Source organism: Crocodylus porosus, unplaced genomic scaffold (assembly GCF_001723895.1).
Source record: "Crocodylus porosus isolate Cpor-Errol unplaced genomic scaffold, CroPor_comp1, whole genome shotgun sequence".
In the NCBI taxonomy this organism is placed as follows: Eukaryota; Metazoa; Chordata; order Crocodylia; family Crocodylidae; genus Crocodylus; species Crocodylus porosus.
The window spans coordinates 66,857,606-66,873,745 of record NW_017728931.1 but is presented as its reverse complement, the minus strand read 5'-3'; positions in this window follow the sequence as shown (position 1 = coordinate 66,873,745).

The window sequence follows — 16,140 nt, the reverse complement described above, 5'->3', positions numbered from 1 at the left end:
GCCACTTTGTGCCCAGACAATTAGAAGCACTTAATGCATACACTTATACGTCTTTAAATTCACATAGGCAACCTTTCAAAATCCTTCCCTGATTTTTATATGGAGAGTTAAAACAGCAATAATAGTGATGCTTTCATTTTTATTTTGATACAAAATAAAATGCATTGAGTTAGTCTCATAATCATACTAAAAATGATGTCCTAGTTGCCACTAACTAGAAGATGTAGCTGACACTAAAAACAGCAGATATTATTCTAAATGTTCTGACACCTCCTTGATAGGTATATGAATATTCATCTGAAACTGGAATCAGCTAAGATGTAGTTCATTGATCTTGTGTCACAAAAGATACTTTACTAAAGTATTTTGTAAAGAAAGGTTGAGAGAAGATATTTTAGATTATTCCAGTTATGTATTCAAATAGTCAACAGTTAATATATCATCTGATCAATTTTGTTTAATTTGCAGAAAAAGTATGAGCATTTATTTCTCCTATTTCAGCAACATATTTAGAAAGCAGCCCTAGCATTAAAATAAGATATTAGTGATCCGAATGCCTTGCAGCCATGGATTTGGGCATAATTCACATAAAATTATTAAGTGTAGAGCTATTACTTTGGGTGGGTTTTAATTGTTATTAGAGCAGATCAGCAATTTTTTGACAGACCAGTTTTTCATTGTCAAATTATGATTCAGGAAAACTGAAATATTGCTTAGAATGTTTTGATAAATCTTTAAATAGAACCGTGACTGTCTGGTATCTTGCAGTCCACAATGCAGGCCATTCTATAGCCAGTGGTAAAAGGATTTCCAAGTTGCTGACACTGAGCCAGAAACTTGACTCTCACCAGAACACTCCAGTTTCCATGCTGTCTATCCAACAATTCCATCAAGAGCTCTCAGGGTATAGACTCATGATTATATCTTAGAGCGCCCAGAACCGCAAGGAGCCCAGAGGTCTAGGAATCTCAGTAGTCAGGTTACCAAGTGGATTTTCATTTCAATATTAACCAAACAAATGTTTTATTTCCAAAATGATTGTCAAGGGGTATGGGTGGAGAAGTGGGAGGGTTTCCTTTTCTCAAGAAATTTTGAAAACATTCCTACTTTTTGTTCACACATGGAATACTTTCATTTTTCAATTTTTCAGAATTTTACATAGAACAATTTCTAACTTTCAACCAGATTATAAAGTTATAATTCATCTTATTTTTTCCAGCTTTCTCTTAAATATAGTTAAAGTTTCTGTGATCAGATAAGAACTCATCCCTTTACTTTACCCCAAACTGGGTGCATCTACATGTTTGATTACCCTGGTGCAATAAACTCTGATACAGTTTGTGCTAGTAGTTGCTCCCAGGCACAGCGTTTACACATGTGCCTGACATCACAGTAATTTGAGTCAGCACAGAGCAGCCCTGGGCTGGCAGCGGCCCTGGGAGGTCAGCCCAGGTCTTCAGGTAGTGGCATTGGGGAGCAGAGGAGCTGGCTGGGCACAAGGGTGCTACAATATGGGGTAACCAGCAGGTAGCCCCCACATTGTAATACGCTGGTGCCCCAGCCAGCCCCAGTCACTGTCTACATGCTCATTGCAGTGGTGTAAATTACTCTGCTATAGAATAGTAATTGTCCCAGAAGGTACTAATCTATGGTGGAGTTAATTAATTTACTGTGCCCTAATATGGGAGCATGTGTAGAACCATGCAGTAAAGTGCATCTGTAGATGCATCCACTGACCGTGTGCAGATGAATGTGGACATTTGGTTCCCTGGGGACAAGTAGCAATGGCATACCTTGTACCACTGCTACCTGGCTACAGGGAATGCCTGTGCCATGCATGCTCTGGCATGCAGCAGGTTACCTCAGGTGGGGTAAGGAAAGCTATGGCCAGCAACTGTGCTGGTCCCAGGAGCTTTACCCAGGGTCCTGGGGGCCAGGGAAGCTGCAGCCTCAGTACTCTGGCACTTGGGATCCTGGCCAGCAGCTGGAGTGTATCTTTAGCCAGCCAGGCTCCAGTTTTAGGCAGTGTGTTCTGCCATGTCTGTTGTCCACTTTTTTTCCACAGGGGTTTTTTTTACCCTGGGATCTCCTGGGGTCAAAAATCCCCAACCCTGCACTGCAAGGTAGCAGTGCAGAGAATGCCTGAATGTATGGTGCGTGGTGTTGCAGATGGATCTATGGTGCCACATACTGCGTGGCTGCGCTCATCTGGACACAGCCACTGAAACAAAACTTGTTTTTCTTTTTGTCTGAATCAGCAAAGTTACCATAACTTTCCCTTTCTCCTTTTTCATTATTTTTCACTTCCATAAGTCTTTGCTCTTCTTCAGTCCAGCAGCAATTATAACAAAGATTGCCAAAATCCATATAAAATCTTTAGTATTGCACCAGCTAAGAGTGGAAGATTCCCCAAATCCACTGAAGAATTTGCCTATGTGTGGTTTGTCACTAACTACTGAAATCTTATAATGAACGTAGTCTTCACTAATAGTCTCTGGAAATACACCAAGTAGCTCTATGGTGATAACAAGAGCATTGAAGAACAATGAATGGAAGCCTGGGCCAATACCAACTTGCCACAGAAATACATTGTTAGTGACCCTAAAATCCCCCGGCCAGGTTTTGACCTATCAAGAAAGTTTAAACTGGTGTAAACTTAGGCCAGAGTAAATGCATGTGCAGATATGCCCAGAATAATGTGCAGAGTAAGACTCCAGAGTTGACCTATAGCTGAAATACTTATCATCAGCAATCCTTCATAGTTGAGGATGATTGTCTTCCATGAGTGTCTTATCTGTTTATCCAAAAATGGCTGATGAGGCTTATCTAAGATTGACAGACTCTGTTGCAGCTCGAGCACATTTCCACGTGAGGCGGGTGGCTCTGGGTTCTTGATTCAGTCTATAAAAAAGCTGTTTCTGCCATTCCCACCTTTCCACCTGTTGTCACTGTAAGGTTTCAAAGTACTGAGATCCTTGCAGCAGGCTCTTCCTCCGTTTAGGGCAGTCCTGGGTAATAGTTTCCCATGAGCTGAAATCAATGTTGCATTTGGGCATGTTCAAAGGCTGCACTTGTACATTTGAGGTAATGTTTCATTTCTTCATCAAAGTCAGCCTTCTGTGAGAGATGGCTTCTGAGGTATGGGAAATACTCAATGTTCTCCAAAGTCTCACCATAAATCTGAATTACCAGAGCTGGGGATCTTCACATTAAGAGCTTGTTGATGGAGGACCTTAGTCTTCTGAGTGTTAAACGTCAGTCCTATTTTCTTGTGTGCCTCAATAAAGACATAGACAATTGCCTGAAGGTCTGTTTCTCAATGAGCATACACTGCAGTATCATCAGTGTACTGGAGCTCAATGATTGCGGTTGGGGTGTTTTTGGTTTTGGTTTTGGCTCAGTGTCAGCTAAGATTAAACAGTTTACCATCCATTCAGTAATTTAGCTGAAATACTATACAACTATTAAAGTAATACACTAACTATTGTTTACATTTTTAGGTATCATAGGAAGACTACCTTTTAATGTCTTTTGCTTGCATGTTGTACAAAAATATTTTAAACATTAAAACATTTAATATTTAAAGGTAGCAAGTTGTGATCACCAAAAAAACAATTTTGAAAAACATAGACTAAATACAAAGCATTTATGGTTAAGAAAATCATTTGTACAGCTAACATAGCTTAGTTTTGAATACCATTAAGCATTACATAATCCATATTCTCTACACCCTGTTCCTGCTACCAAACTATAGAGCCAAATCCTTTAAAATATCATGTACCATCTTGAGCCTGGCAACACAGAATGCGTTTCAGATAGCTTTTTCTGAGAACTTTTGTTTCCTCAGCTTGGCTTCAAGCATGCTTCTATTACAGGTAGTCACCAACACTTCTGCTTTGTGATGGAATATGATTAACAATAAGTCTCTAATGGGCATTAATAAGTTTGGTAATATAGTTGTGAAACAAAGTTTTGACTTGTATAGCAGTAAATGGTGAAATTGTGATTATTGCCTAGGCAAGAATGAATCTCTTTTGCTCTAATGGATCACAGTTGTCTATTCATATTTATGTATGACTGCTACAGATTATATTCTCTATATAATTTATTTTGAGGTGGCATCAGGAATCATACAGACCATAATACAGAAAGTTATTTTAGCATTTAAATTACTCTAAGCCTGCAAATAGTCCCACTGATGACAGACACATATAGTTAAGCATGTTCTAAAATACCTTGTTGAACTCTGGCCCCAGGCTTTCCAGGTCTTTCCACAAATGTGATCCTTTTAAATAAAACTTGTCACATTCCATAGACTTGTTTTAAAATACCTGTTCAATAATAGGTGCCATATAAGGCATATTATGTTAAAATTGATGCTTTTAGGAGAGAGAGAAAATGTTTCACACAGGGAACTCTCCACCTAGGTCTAGAAACAATAGCAGAATTCTGCCAACATTGCCCTCCAGCCTGCAGCATAGTTTCTTGCTTGAAGAGTTTGGCAGAGCAAAAAAGCAAGACGTGTGACCTTTCTGTAGCTTTCACACTGTGGATAATTTCTGCTGAATAAGGCTGAAACTAATCAGGATACAAAAGTGTATAGCATAGGTATCTGATCTCATTTCATCATTATGGTACAAGTACTGAATCATATGAAGATTACTCCTTGATTTTAATGTAAATGTATTTTACTGGTAAATTGGATTTTGTTATGCTTCATAAGAATATATTTCATAAAGCAAGCTGAATTGCCTACCTTTACAAATTGATATGGATCAGAGGAAGAACTTCATTTCATGCAACCTTTGAAGTATCCATACAAAAATGCAAAATTTACTCTTGCAAGTCATTTGTGGTGTTAATGCATTAAGAATTATTTTTATCTAAGCAGATGCAAAAATTTGCTATTTAGGTATTTTCCCTTTCAAACTGCTCTCCTTTCATCTCTAGTTTCAAACACACATTAAATATATAATCTCCATTAAACATTTAGAAGGTTTTAAGAATGTCACATTTCACATATGCATAAAAATTCTGTTTTATTCTTCTTATGTCTTTAATCAAAACAATCTTTTTCAGAAGACTTTTAAAACTACCTCCTCACTCAACAATATATTGAACGTAAGCCTTGAAAGAAAGCAGAGAAAAAGTTTAGTTTGCCAGGACATGCAAATAAAGTTCAGTGTTTGCCTCATCAACTGTTTTTCACAGTACATTCACAAATACTTTTTTTAGCAGAATTTCATTAAGGCACCATAGCTCCATAGCCTTTGTGTATGTGCGAAATTTAAGGAACTAGACATATATTTTAAGCACTCAATTGAACAGGGAGAGATTTAATTTGCATTAAGTTAGAATTTCTACAACTGTTTTTCTAATATTAAACAGATATTTGTTTCAGAAGGTAATGTATGTGAAATGCACAGCTAGAATTGAGCTAACACACAGCAAAATTATTCTTGCATTTTTAATGACAGCAACACACAAAGGTAAGTTTTGCTTTACATGAACTGTTCTGTAACTTAGGATATACACATTGCCCTTTGCCTTTACATTATAATTTCAAACTATTCCAGTCACCACCAGCACATTTATATTGCACTCATATGCAAGTCCTCCAATGTGCAAATCCCATGTATGGTAACCCACAGCTAAGTGAAGACATTTGTGGGGGCTAAGGGACATTTATATTGGATTCAAAACAGCCACCTGATCTAACTTAGTTCATCCATCGCCAGTGCCAGTGATCATAAATCAATCTAAACTTATAATGGTACAGGATTTCTGTGCACACAGACTGGCTTAGAAATTATGGAACCTGGTCTAAGATAGACCCTGTATCAATGTAAGATCAATGTCACTTGATCTAGGTGAGAATGGTGCATAGAACATCTGTGCAGTTACCTATGCACATCCAGGGCTGGGAAAGCCCAGCCACAGGCTCTTTTCACATCCCTTCTGCCCACCATCAAGCTATTTTCAGCCCCCAGTCCCTCACTGCCTACTGCAGACCAGCCAGTACTGCCCCCCACTCCCCCAATTCTCTATCCCAAATGGCACTCCAGGTGCCACCAGTTTTATTAGCATTCACTGCTGCCAGAAGTCAAGCAAGTAAGTAACAGTGGGAGGAGAAAGCTGGGAGTGGGGGGTGCAGGCTCACTATAGGACTCAGGGGGCTAAAAGTAGTCCTTGGTTCCCCCTAAACTCTCTTGTAGACCCTGAAAGTCCCACCAGACCCTCTGAGACCCCAGCAACCTCCCACCAACATCACCTGCCCCCAGCCCCTCCTGTGGATGCCTTCTCCTCCCATCCCTCCCACAGAAGCCGCCTGCACCTTGAATGCCCCCCATTCCTCCATAGATGCTGCCTGCATCCCCAATCCCACCAATCACTCCTGCAGACACTGCCTGCCCCCATAGCCCTGACCACTCTCATGGAACCCTCTTCCCCCATGATCTCCCCCATGGACCCCAGTCCCCTTCCTGAGCCTTATTGCTCTGCCTACCCCTGTAAAACTCTGCTTATCCTTGTCCCAATCCTGACTGAACCCTATCTAACCTCCCCCTAACACTTCCCCCCTCAACCAAGTATCTGCACTTAAAGCTACAAATTCTAATGGATCCTTTTGAATCCTCATGGACTAGTTTATATTTAAAAATTAACCAAAATTTTAAGGATGTGTCATTTTAACCTTGAAGTAATCATCTAGTACCTATAAGAAAATAACCCTTCACATATTTCTAAGAAAACTATTATTCAAAATATTGCAGAGGTTAAAATACAATAGACCTTAGTTATTTAGTAATATGTCTTGTAAAAGCATTACAGTTAGGAATGGATATGCTTTGGACAGGGCCGTCCCTGGAAGGGGTGCAAATCAGGGCAACCAGCCGGGGCCCCATACTTTTGGGGGTGCCTCAGAGCTGGCTGCAGCAACTCTGCACTGCTGCCACTGTCTTTGTATCTTGCCATTCACTACCCCTGCCAATGCTGCCAATGGCAGCAGCAGCTTCTTTGGGTCCAGGGCATGTGGGTTTGGGGTGGGTCCCCACAGAGGCTTATTTGCCGTGGGCTCTGCACCCTGCTTGGGTCAGCTCTGGCTTTGGAAATAGTCATCATCCAGCTACAGGTACACAGCAATGTGAGGTTATTGAAAATTTAGGTCAATAGGTAAGACTAATCCAGAGCCTAATCTCTAATCAGGGGACCATAGTAGTTCTTTCATTGACGTCCCTCAACTAAATCAGAATGGGTTTTTTTAATTTGGTCTGAATTTTTTTGAATGCGAGAGCTCTGACTTACAGGGTATCTATAAATGCAATCAAATTAAATGGAATTGTATCAGTTTGCTGTGCTGTTTACATAGATCATTAAAATAGTAAATCATTTTGAAACATTGCTATGTTTATTGAAAGGCTAAAGATTTCTTATTGCAGTCTAATGGGGTTTTTTTTCTTCTCTTTCCCTAAACATCTTAAACATTAAAAAAGGAATAAAATGTACAGAAAATTCAATAGTCTTATAAGGAATTGGTGATCACTAATTTATAAGGCATTTTACTTACACCAGACCATTCCCATGTTAATGTTCATCCTCTAGTATGCTACTGAAAAAAAGTGGTGCAGGTTTGCAGATAAAATTAACTTAATAAAATATCGGCCAATTTTCTTTTGAGTTATTACTTCCGTTTCCAATAAAATTGAATTACAGTTAATATTTGCCTATTATTAAGACATACGATTGAAGACGACGATTGAAATAGTCTTCTTTCTGAGACCACACAGAGCTATGTTTGTGGTCAGCAAAAATATTTTGAAATCTCTTGCCAACGAATTTTCATAAGAGGAAAATTATATTCCTAAAATGCAATCTACAGAATAATACAGGATTCTAAAACACCCATAAAGTGTAGTAAGGTACAGTGTTGCTTCTGCAAACTAAATGTAATATCATAGAATGCTTTTCTATCTGTATAAATTTCAACTTAAAACACAATTTAATTTGTTGTACAAAACAAGCAAAGAGAGATCTGAAAAAGAGAGACAATTAAAAATGTTTTAATTATAAGTAGCCACATTATTACACATGAGGGAGAATAAGCTGAAGTCATTATTAATGTTGAATTACTACTCATCTTGAAATAAATATTGTTCTTTCATAATAAATTATATGCACTAAAGCAATGAAGAAGAAAATATGTTTTTATCAAGGTAATTATAAACACTGCTGGGTAAGAGTAGACTTACTAGGTGCTTTGCAAGGGTCTTGCAAAATGGCTGTTTTTACAAAGTTAATACACTGTATTGTTCTGTAGCAAAATCCCCAGTTTTTTTTTTGGGGGGGGGTTGCTTTTAAAATTTATTCCGTCCCCTTCCCCAACCATTTCTGACTTTTTATTTCCCTTGCTATTCCCTATAGATAAGTATAAGTGAGCCAAGACATAGGATAAGCTTCAGCATTCTATTTTGGTGGCAAGTTGTATTTGTTTTGTTTTTTCTCCTTTATATTGTATAATTGTTATGTTTATATTGATTTTTACTCTTCTATATTACTATTTTACTGGTACTATATGATTTAGGCCTACATATGTAAGTTAGCATAAGTCATGTCAAGTTTCCATTTTGTTTGTCAAGTCTCCATCCTGTCTCCAGGCCTTGTTGTGTAACCCATGACTCACAACTACCCACCTATGTAACTTGGTTCCTGAATGAATGGGAATGAATGAGAATGCTTGAGAGACAATGGCAGTAAGTCTAAAAATAGCTCCCTCTGAATGACCAAACGATCAACACCAATACCTGGACCAATGACCCAGCCCTTGGAACCACCCATCAGCATTCAAGTAAAAAAAGATGAGGCAACCCACCATTGTGCCATGGCTGCACATGCTCAGTAAGAACACCTGGAGCCCTCTGGAACAGGACTGACCTTGCCTAGACAGGCCCTCCCCATAGGAGATCACAGGTAGTCTGCCCCATAAAAGGGGTAGTGAAGATTGACTCCTTGGGATGCCCTCTCCATCTGGACCAGCACCTGCCACACCACCTATCTACCCAGAGGTCCTGCTGGCAACCCCCCTCTGGACAACATCTACTGGACAAGGACCACTTTCCAGCCTGGACAGGTAGCTATCACCCTCCAACCCCTCTTCAACCAAAGACTTGGACTCTGCTTCTCTTCCCTACTTGGACTCCAACCCTCCCACTGAGTCTCTTTCTCCTGCTGCCACTGTGAGTGAGTGTGTGTGTGAGTGCATGCGTGAACCAATAATAAACATGTTGTCTGTTTAATAAAACTGTTATTTGGACCCCTAAATTGGGTTTTGCTTTACTGTGGTTTGGCCCTGCTCCAGTCTCTGCTCCTCACCCCTCTAACTTTATCTCATTTCTCCCTTTCCTGCTTCTAGCTCACTCCCACCTCCAACAGCTGTCCTGACCTCCTCTCTACCTCCAAACCCCTTGTTGCTTTGCCACCTTCCCCCAAGCATCCCAGGTACCCCAAGCACAAACATACATGCTGTACCATCCGAGTTAGGAACTTACTTGTGTGCATGTGTAGGTGAGTTGTATGTGTGTGAACTGGTGAGAATGTGTGTGCATATAGCTATATATATGTCATTATGTGCATGATATATGAATTAGTAATCGGTGTCTGACTTTTGAGGTATATAGTGTAGTGTATGTGCCTGAGCTGATAGTGTGTGTGTGTATGCACCTAATTGATTTGTGTGTTTGTATATGTACAATTGTGCCACACCCCCATGTCTAACAGCACAATATTGAGATCCTGAAAGTTGGCTTGACCCCACAGGGCAACAATTCCTTCCTTCCTTCCTTCCTTCAATAAAAAACTAAAAATAAATTTAGACAGAAATTTCCTATGCCCCTAAAAATACGCAAAAATCATGAGCAGACATTTTGATAAAGGTACGGCAGAAGTGTTGCTGGCTACATCCCAAAATCAAGTCAACTAATGGAAATATTTAAGTAAGTATTTCTACAATATGTACATTCACATTATGTGCATAATATACATTTCTACAATATGTAGAGAAATAGTCGGCGTGTCTACATGTGCAATTAATGTGCATGAATAAACTCTGGCGCTTATTGCTCTGGAGCTTATTGCTCCCAGGCTTGCCATTTGGATGTGTGCCTGGAACCTCAGTACATTGAGCCAAGTAAGAGCAGCCCTGGCTAGCGAGGGGATTAGGGGTGCTATCCTTCCAACCCAGGGGTGCTCCAACCTGCTCAATGTGCTGTGAAGGGGCTGGCTGGGGCACAAGGGTGCTTCAGTGTGGGGCTAGCCGACAGGTAGCCCACTGCACTGAAGCACTCCTGTGCCCCAGCCAGCTAGGGCAGTAACTATGCATGTGCTGCAGCAGAGTAAATTAATTTACTCCCTCCTGATAGGGGCAGATATGTAGATGCGCAATGTTTACTGCAAGCTAATTAGTCTACTTTAGAGTAAATATCTCATGTAGATTTGCCCAGTATGAAATGAATTCTTTTAGCCTCTCATGTTATCCAATTGAGAAGTTCAGAAGAAAACTCACCCTTGCCAAGTGATACAATAATTTGGAACTTAAATTAATCCAATAGATATCTGAATAGTTCCTGAACTGCTCTGTAACCTGTGGCTGGATATCCATTAGGGGTTGTTAAAAAAATCTTACTTTTAAAAACACTATTTCTTAGAGTATTGCATGGACAGGAAATGGGAATCTAAATCTGTTTTTCAAGTTCCAAAACTTGTGCTTAACACTTCTCTTTCTTCCTTTTAAAAAAATCATTTTTCAAGGCTTTCTAAGTTAGTTCTAATGTATACTGTGTTCTGCATCCTTTATTCCATACCCAAAGACACCCTCAGTGAGTAAAATTTACCTCAGACAATTATCATTCTTCATAAGGGGTAGAGTAGAAAAAATTTATTAAGCAGCAGAAGTCATGTTTTTTTCTGAGTTAGTTCATGCAAAAAGCAATAATCACTCTTTATAGAACTGAAAAGAGATTTGGCTCATCAGGTACTGAGTCAAAGGCAGTAAAAGATATTTTAGCAATGAAGCCTGGTTCAGGTTAGATTTCTGTTCACTTGCTAACATAATTATCAGAAAGCTTAACTGTTAAAATGTAGTTTTCTTTTTCTCAAAGTAAAAAAAAGGAATTTGTCATTATAATAGAGAAAAAATTCTGTTTTCTAGAAAGTTCGCTTACAAGGAATAATGTCCATAAGCTGACTGAGAGTAGGTTCAGGCACTACTTCACAGTCAGGGTGGCTAGGAGCTGGAACCAACTTTGTAGGGAAGTGGTGCTTACCTCCTACCCTAGGGATCTTCAAAAGGAGGCTAGACAATCAGCTAGCCAGCATTCTTTCCTGCCCATGGCAGGGGGTCAGACTTGATGACCCGCTTAGTCCCTTCCAACCCTACCAACTATGAAACTATGTAAGTCCAAACAAGCAACTAAACAGAACATGCATGTAATCATTTACAATTAACTGGGAAACTGACATTTTGCCAGCCTGATATTGAAGGCTAGGGAATAAAGAATTTACTCATATGGAAATTCAAACTGTTTTAAGTTGTTGTAAAGGAAACTCTACTCTACACTTTTCTTATGCTTTTAACTCTAGTAAATTAACTAGAACCCACTTTTAAATTAAGAACATTAAATATAAATTAACATTTAATTTAAATAACAGATTTAGTGCTCTAAAGGTCCATGCTTCCCCATGCATCGGAATGAGTTTTATTTTAATACTTCCCTAGTCAGCCCCCTTGTTCTACATCTCTTCAGCAAAATGGCAATTTGTATTATGAGGTCATTATCTGAAAAGAATGAAACAATCACTGATTTCTCATCTTTAGTAGCCCAATATGCTGTTTCTGCATAGGAGCCAAAGATTTTTGGTTTTATTTTGATTTTTAATGTTTAAAATATTACACGATTAAAAGCCCCATGATAATGAGGATCAGGTTTCTCTAGTTGTGGCATTAGGTCCTTTTCTTTAAACTGATTTGCCTTGGATACATACATACATGCACATACATATATTCACTCTTTCTTCATCTCTTTCTCTTTTTCTCTCTTTTTCTGCTTGAGCATAGTTTTTATCATTGTTAGTTACTTTTGCATTTGCAAGCAAAAAGCAACTGATGCCTTTACTTCTGACATGATTATATTTATTTTTAGCAAAAGCACCAGGAAAGATACTTTAATTTTTTTCTATTTATTATATATTTAAGTAGGCATTTAATCATAAGAGTTTTATGCTAAACCTACTATATTTAAAAATATTCACTATGGTAAAAATACTCTATGTTGTGATTAAACTTTATCCTTTATCTGGCATTTCTGTCTACTAGTATGTGTGTCTTTTTTCTGACTATTCTATGACTTTTTGTCACATACACAGGCAAGGGTTGCAAATGATACATATATATATTAAACATATTTAATGAAAATCTCTAGCTGTAAATAGTTTTTGTTAATTAGTGAGAAGCAATTGGCATTTTATTAACTCATCTAGCTCATTTGAATTGCTTTAGTCTCATTTTCACTCTGACACAGCTCCTTGAGTAAATTTTAAAATGCAGAAAAAAATCTATTTATAAGAAAGCTAGTCCAGATCCCTAGAGCCTCCCACTTCCACACTAACTATCACTAGTGCTTCTGCATATTATGCTGGTTAGGTCCTCTGAGGGTAATGCTGAAACTTCAAGTGCCTTAATATCTTGCCACATAGAGAGAATATAATTTGATGCTAAGAAAAAAGAGAAAACAGATTTTAGGCTCCATTGGTCAGGGATATAGAGAGATCATGGGTTTCCTTTGAGTAATGCTAAATTTAAAATTCAATTAACCAAGCCTTGGGATAACACCAGGACTGGACTCAAAGACCATGTTTTTCCACAGTGTTTAGAAGACTTGCTTGAGACTAAGTTTCCAACATGAAGTACCTAACTGAGGCCTGGTTTTCAGGAACTTCCCACTCATAAAAACCATAGCCTGATAATATATATTTGGATACAAAACAATGAGATGTGTAGCATCAGTTATCACTTTAGAAAGCATTAGCTGTTATTGTTTTGCTTATCGCTCACTTGTTTGTCCATATTAAAGGGGCTGAGTTATGAATTCTCAGAGGCTATGTGGATTACATTTCAGAGTAGGTGAGAGTGTACTCACTACAGCTGGGTAAAACATGTTTTTTTTAAATCAACAGGAATCTTTTGAACGTTAATAAATATCCTGCATTCTAATTCACAAGAGCTTATAGCGCAGGCTTGGTTTAGATGAAGGTACGTGTGGGTGACTGGGCTACGGTTCCGTTAGTTCCCATTGCATTATTACTGCTTTCGCTTGACTAAAATGAGAACAGAAATTGTATGCTAGTTAAGTGGATGGTAAATACAGAAAAGGTAAATGAAGTTAAATCTATAAATTTACTTTTTTTCTAAAAAGAGTCTATAAAATAGGCCTAGACTTTAAAAAGAGTCTACAAAAGGAGTCTATAAAATGGGATGAAAGAAATGGGCCACACCCAGAAAGCAAAATTAGAGGAAAAAATTTACACAGCTTCCCTATTGCCCTTAGAGATAAGACATACAAAGAGAACCCTCTCCTTCTTCCCAAGAAGAAGTTAAGTTTCAAAAAACTACCCATCATTAGGGAAGAGTTGTTCACATTGACTGTAAATAACCCTTACATCTTGGCAGTTCTGCTATTGCAGTAATACTGCCGGAAGATATAGGCCTCCAAGTATCTACAGTGCAGAATCAGTGAAATGTTTCATTGTGAATAATGCATTTTGGCAGATGCTTGATCTTAAGTTTTAAAAGTAAAACTGAAACCAGACTTGCACAGAGTTCAGACATTTATCTTTTTAAAGGAGTACCTTTAACAAGGTAATACAGACTTGGCTATCCTCTATGTTTTTCTCTTTCACTATATCGAGATACTAACTTGTATGCCCTTGATGGCCATACTGTATATTTCAAAATCAAAGACAAATTTCACAATGTGTATTAAATTGGACCATCTACCTCCTTATGTTTTAACTCATCTCCTTTGTTCATCTATTTTTGCTCTCTTTTCTATAGATCAGTTCCTTCTGAAACTCATAAAATTAAGCTTGATTTCAATTTAAGCTTGAGCATATGCATGAATGAAAAGAGTTACAGCAGTGAAAATACTGTGCTGGATGCATGTTCTCATAGGTTAGGTACAAACATTCAAAAAGTCTGAGGCAGAATCGATCTAAGTTACATGATTTTCTGTATAGATCAGTAGCAAACAGAATACACATTCACCCTTTGGTGGGGTGGGAGGCAAATCTTAAACAGGTTCTGCCATTTTTAAACTACTCTGAACTTGTGTGTGTACCAAACATTTGTTCTGTTATGAGTTTAGACCGTTTTTGTGTCAAATTTCTGTTTTGTCATGGGTATTGACCAGTTTCTGATCACTTATACTGGTAAAAGAGTATGGTCTGTACCTGGCCATAGTGTATTTATTAACTTCAATCTGACATCAAGAACAGGAGGAAAACCTAAAGAAAGGGCTCAAGGGAAATTGAGAGTAGAATTGAAGAGAAAGATAAAAGGAAAAAAGTGGATAGATAAAAATAAAGGAAAACAAAGTAAAAGGGAGCAGAAGGGCATGGAAATAGAGGTGGAAAAACAGCATGGGGAAAAGAATAAGGGAAGAACTAAGGTAGCAATAGTGTGAAACATGAAAAAAGGATTAAAGTAAATATTATACATGAGAATAAATGAAGAAAATGTACTTCTTGGAATATAGGAAAAAAGAAAATATGGGTAGTTGGAAGAATCATGGAGAACAATTGGTGCTATGGAAAGGGAACAAATGGAAAAATATAGGCAAAAAAGAGAAAAGGAAGACAGGACTGAGGAAATTAAAAAGTTGTAAGAACCTGAAATAAATGAAAGAATTAAAGGTAGAGTTAGTATTGTTAACTGGAGAAAGTTTTTTTTAAAACTGGTGGTGTTTTGCATTTCTTGTTCTATGATTTACATTCCTGGTTCCCCCAGCTTATTTAACAGTATTTAGTAGGTACACAGTGGTCATGTCTACATAGGATACTTACCATACAGTAACTCATTACTACTACAAAGTAGCTTATTACTACTGCACAGTAATGTCACCGGGCATGAACTGTGACACGATGCAACTGCTCATAGTAACAAGCTACTGCACAGTAAGTGCCACTAGGCAACTGTGCCAGGATGCTAATGCTCAGTAATGCTGGTTACTGTGCGATCATTTAGTACTTGGCTATGGAAGTACTAAATGACTGCACAGTAACAACTGTGTGGTCAGTGTCTCATGTAGATGTGGCCAGAAGATTCTTCATATGCCCTCACCAGGGATCCAGGTTTTCCATTTCCCATGGGAAAATGGAAAAAAGAACTCATGGATTTTTCCTTGTACCTGAGAGAAACATGGATTTTTCATTTTATCAGAGGAACACATGGATTTTACTCTTTTGCAGAGTTTCAGTCTGCAAGGGGCTGGGAATGGGAATGCCAGGTAGCTTGGAGAGCAGCTCCCACAAATCAGCCTTGTGCAGGGGGGTTTTGTGACCCCCATAAGGAGGAAGGGAGGGAAGGAGGGAGGGAGGGAAATGGCCAGGGCATAGCAGGGCTGGGGTTGCTACCCAGCCAAGCAATGCATGGGGCTTGGAGCTTGGGGGCTGATCCCATGGGGAACAAGATGGGACCACAGGTGGCTGGTTTGGGGTGGGTGGGGGTGGCTGGCTCCCTGCCAATGTGTGCACTCAAGGGAGAAGGAGAGGCATGTGCTCCCCAGATCTTTGTGTGTGGGGGGTGAAGGGAGGCTGCCTGCTCAGGCTTCCTGCCCTGCTGCCCCTCCAGCACCTCCTTGGCCTTGTGAGAAGAACCCAGCAGGGCAGGGCAGAGTGGGGCCAGGTAAAGATGCTTCTTGCTGCTGCAAGCCCCCCACTACTCTGGTGACACATGCCCTGCTTACCCTACAGCAGCAAGGGGCACAATCCTGCACTGCCACTCCTGCTGTCCAAGGCAGGCAGGGAGACCATCACCAGGGTAGTGTGTAGATTACAGTGGTTTCCCTGCCTGGCCTGGCTGCACCAGTCCACACC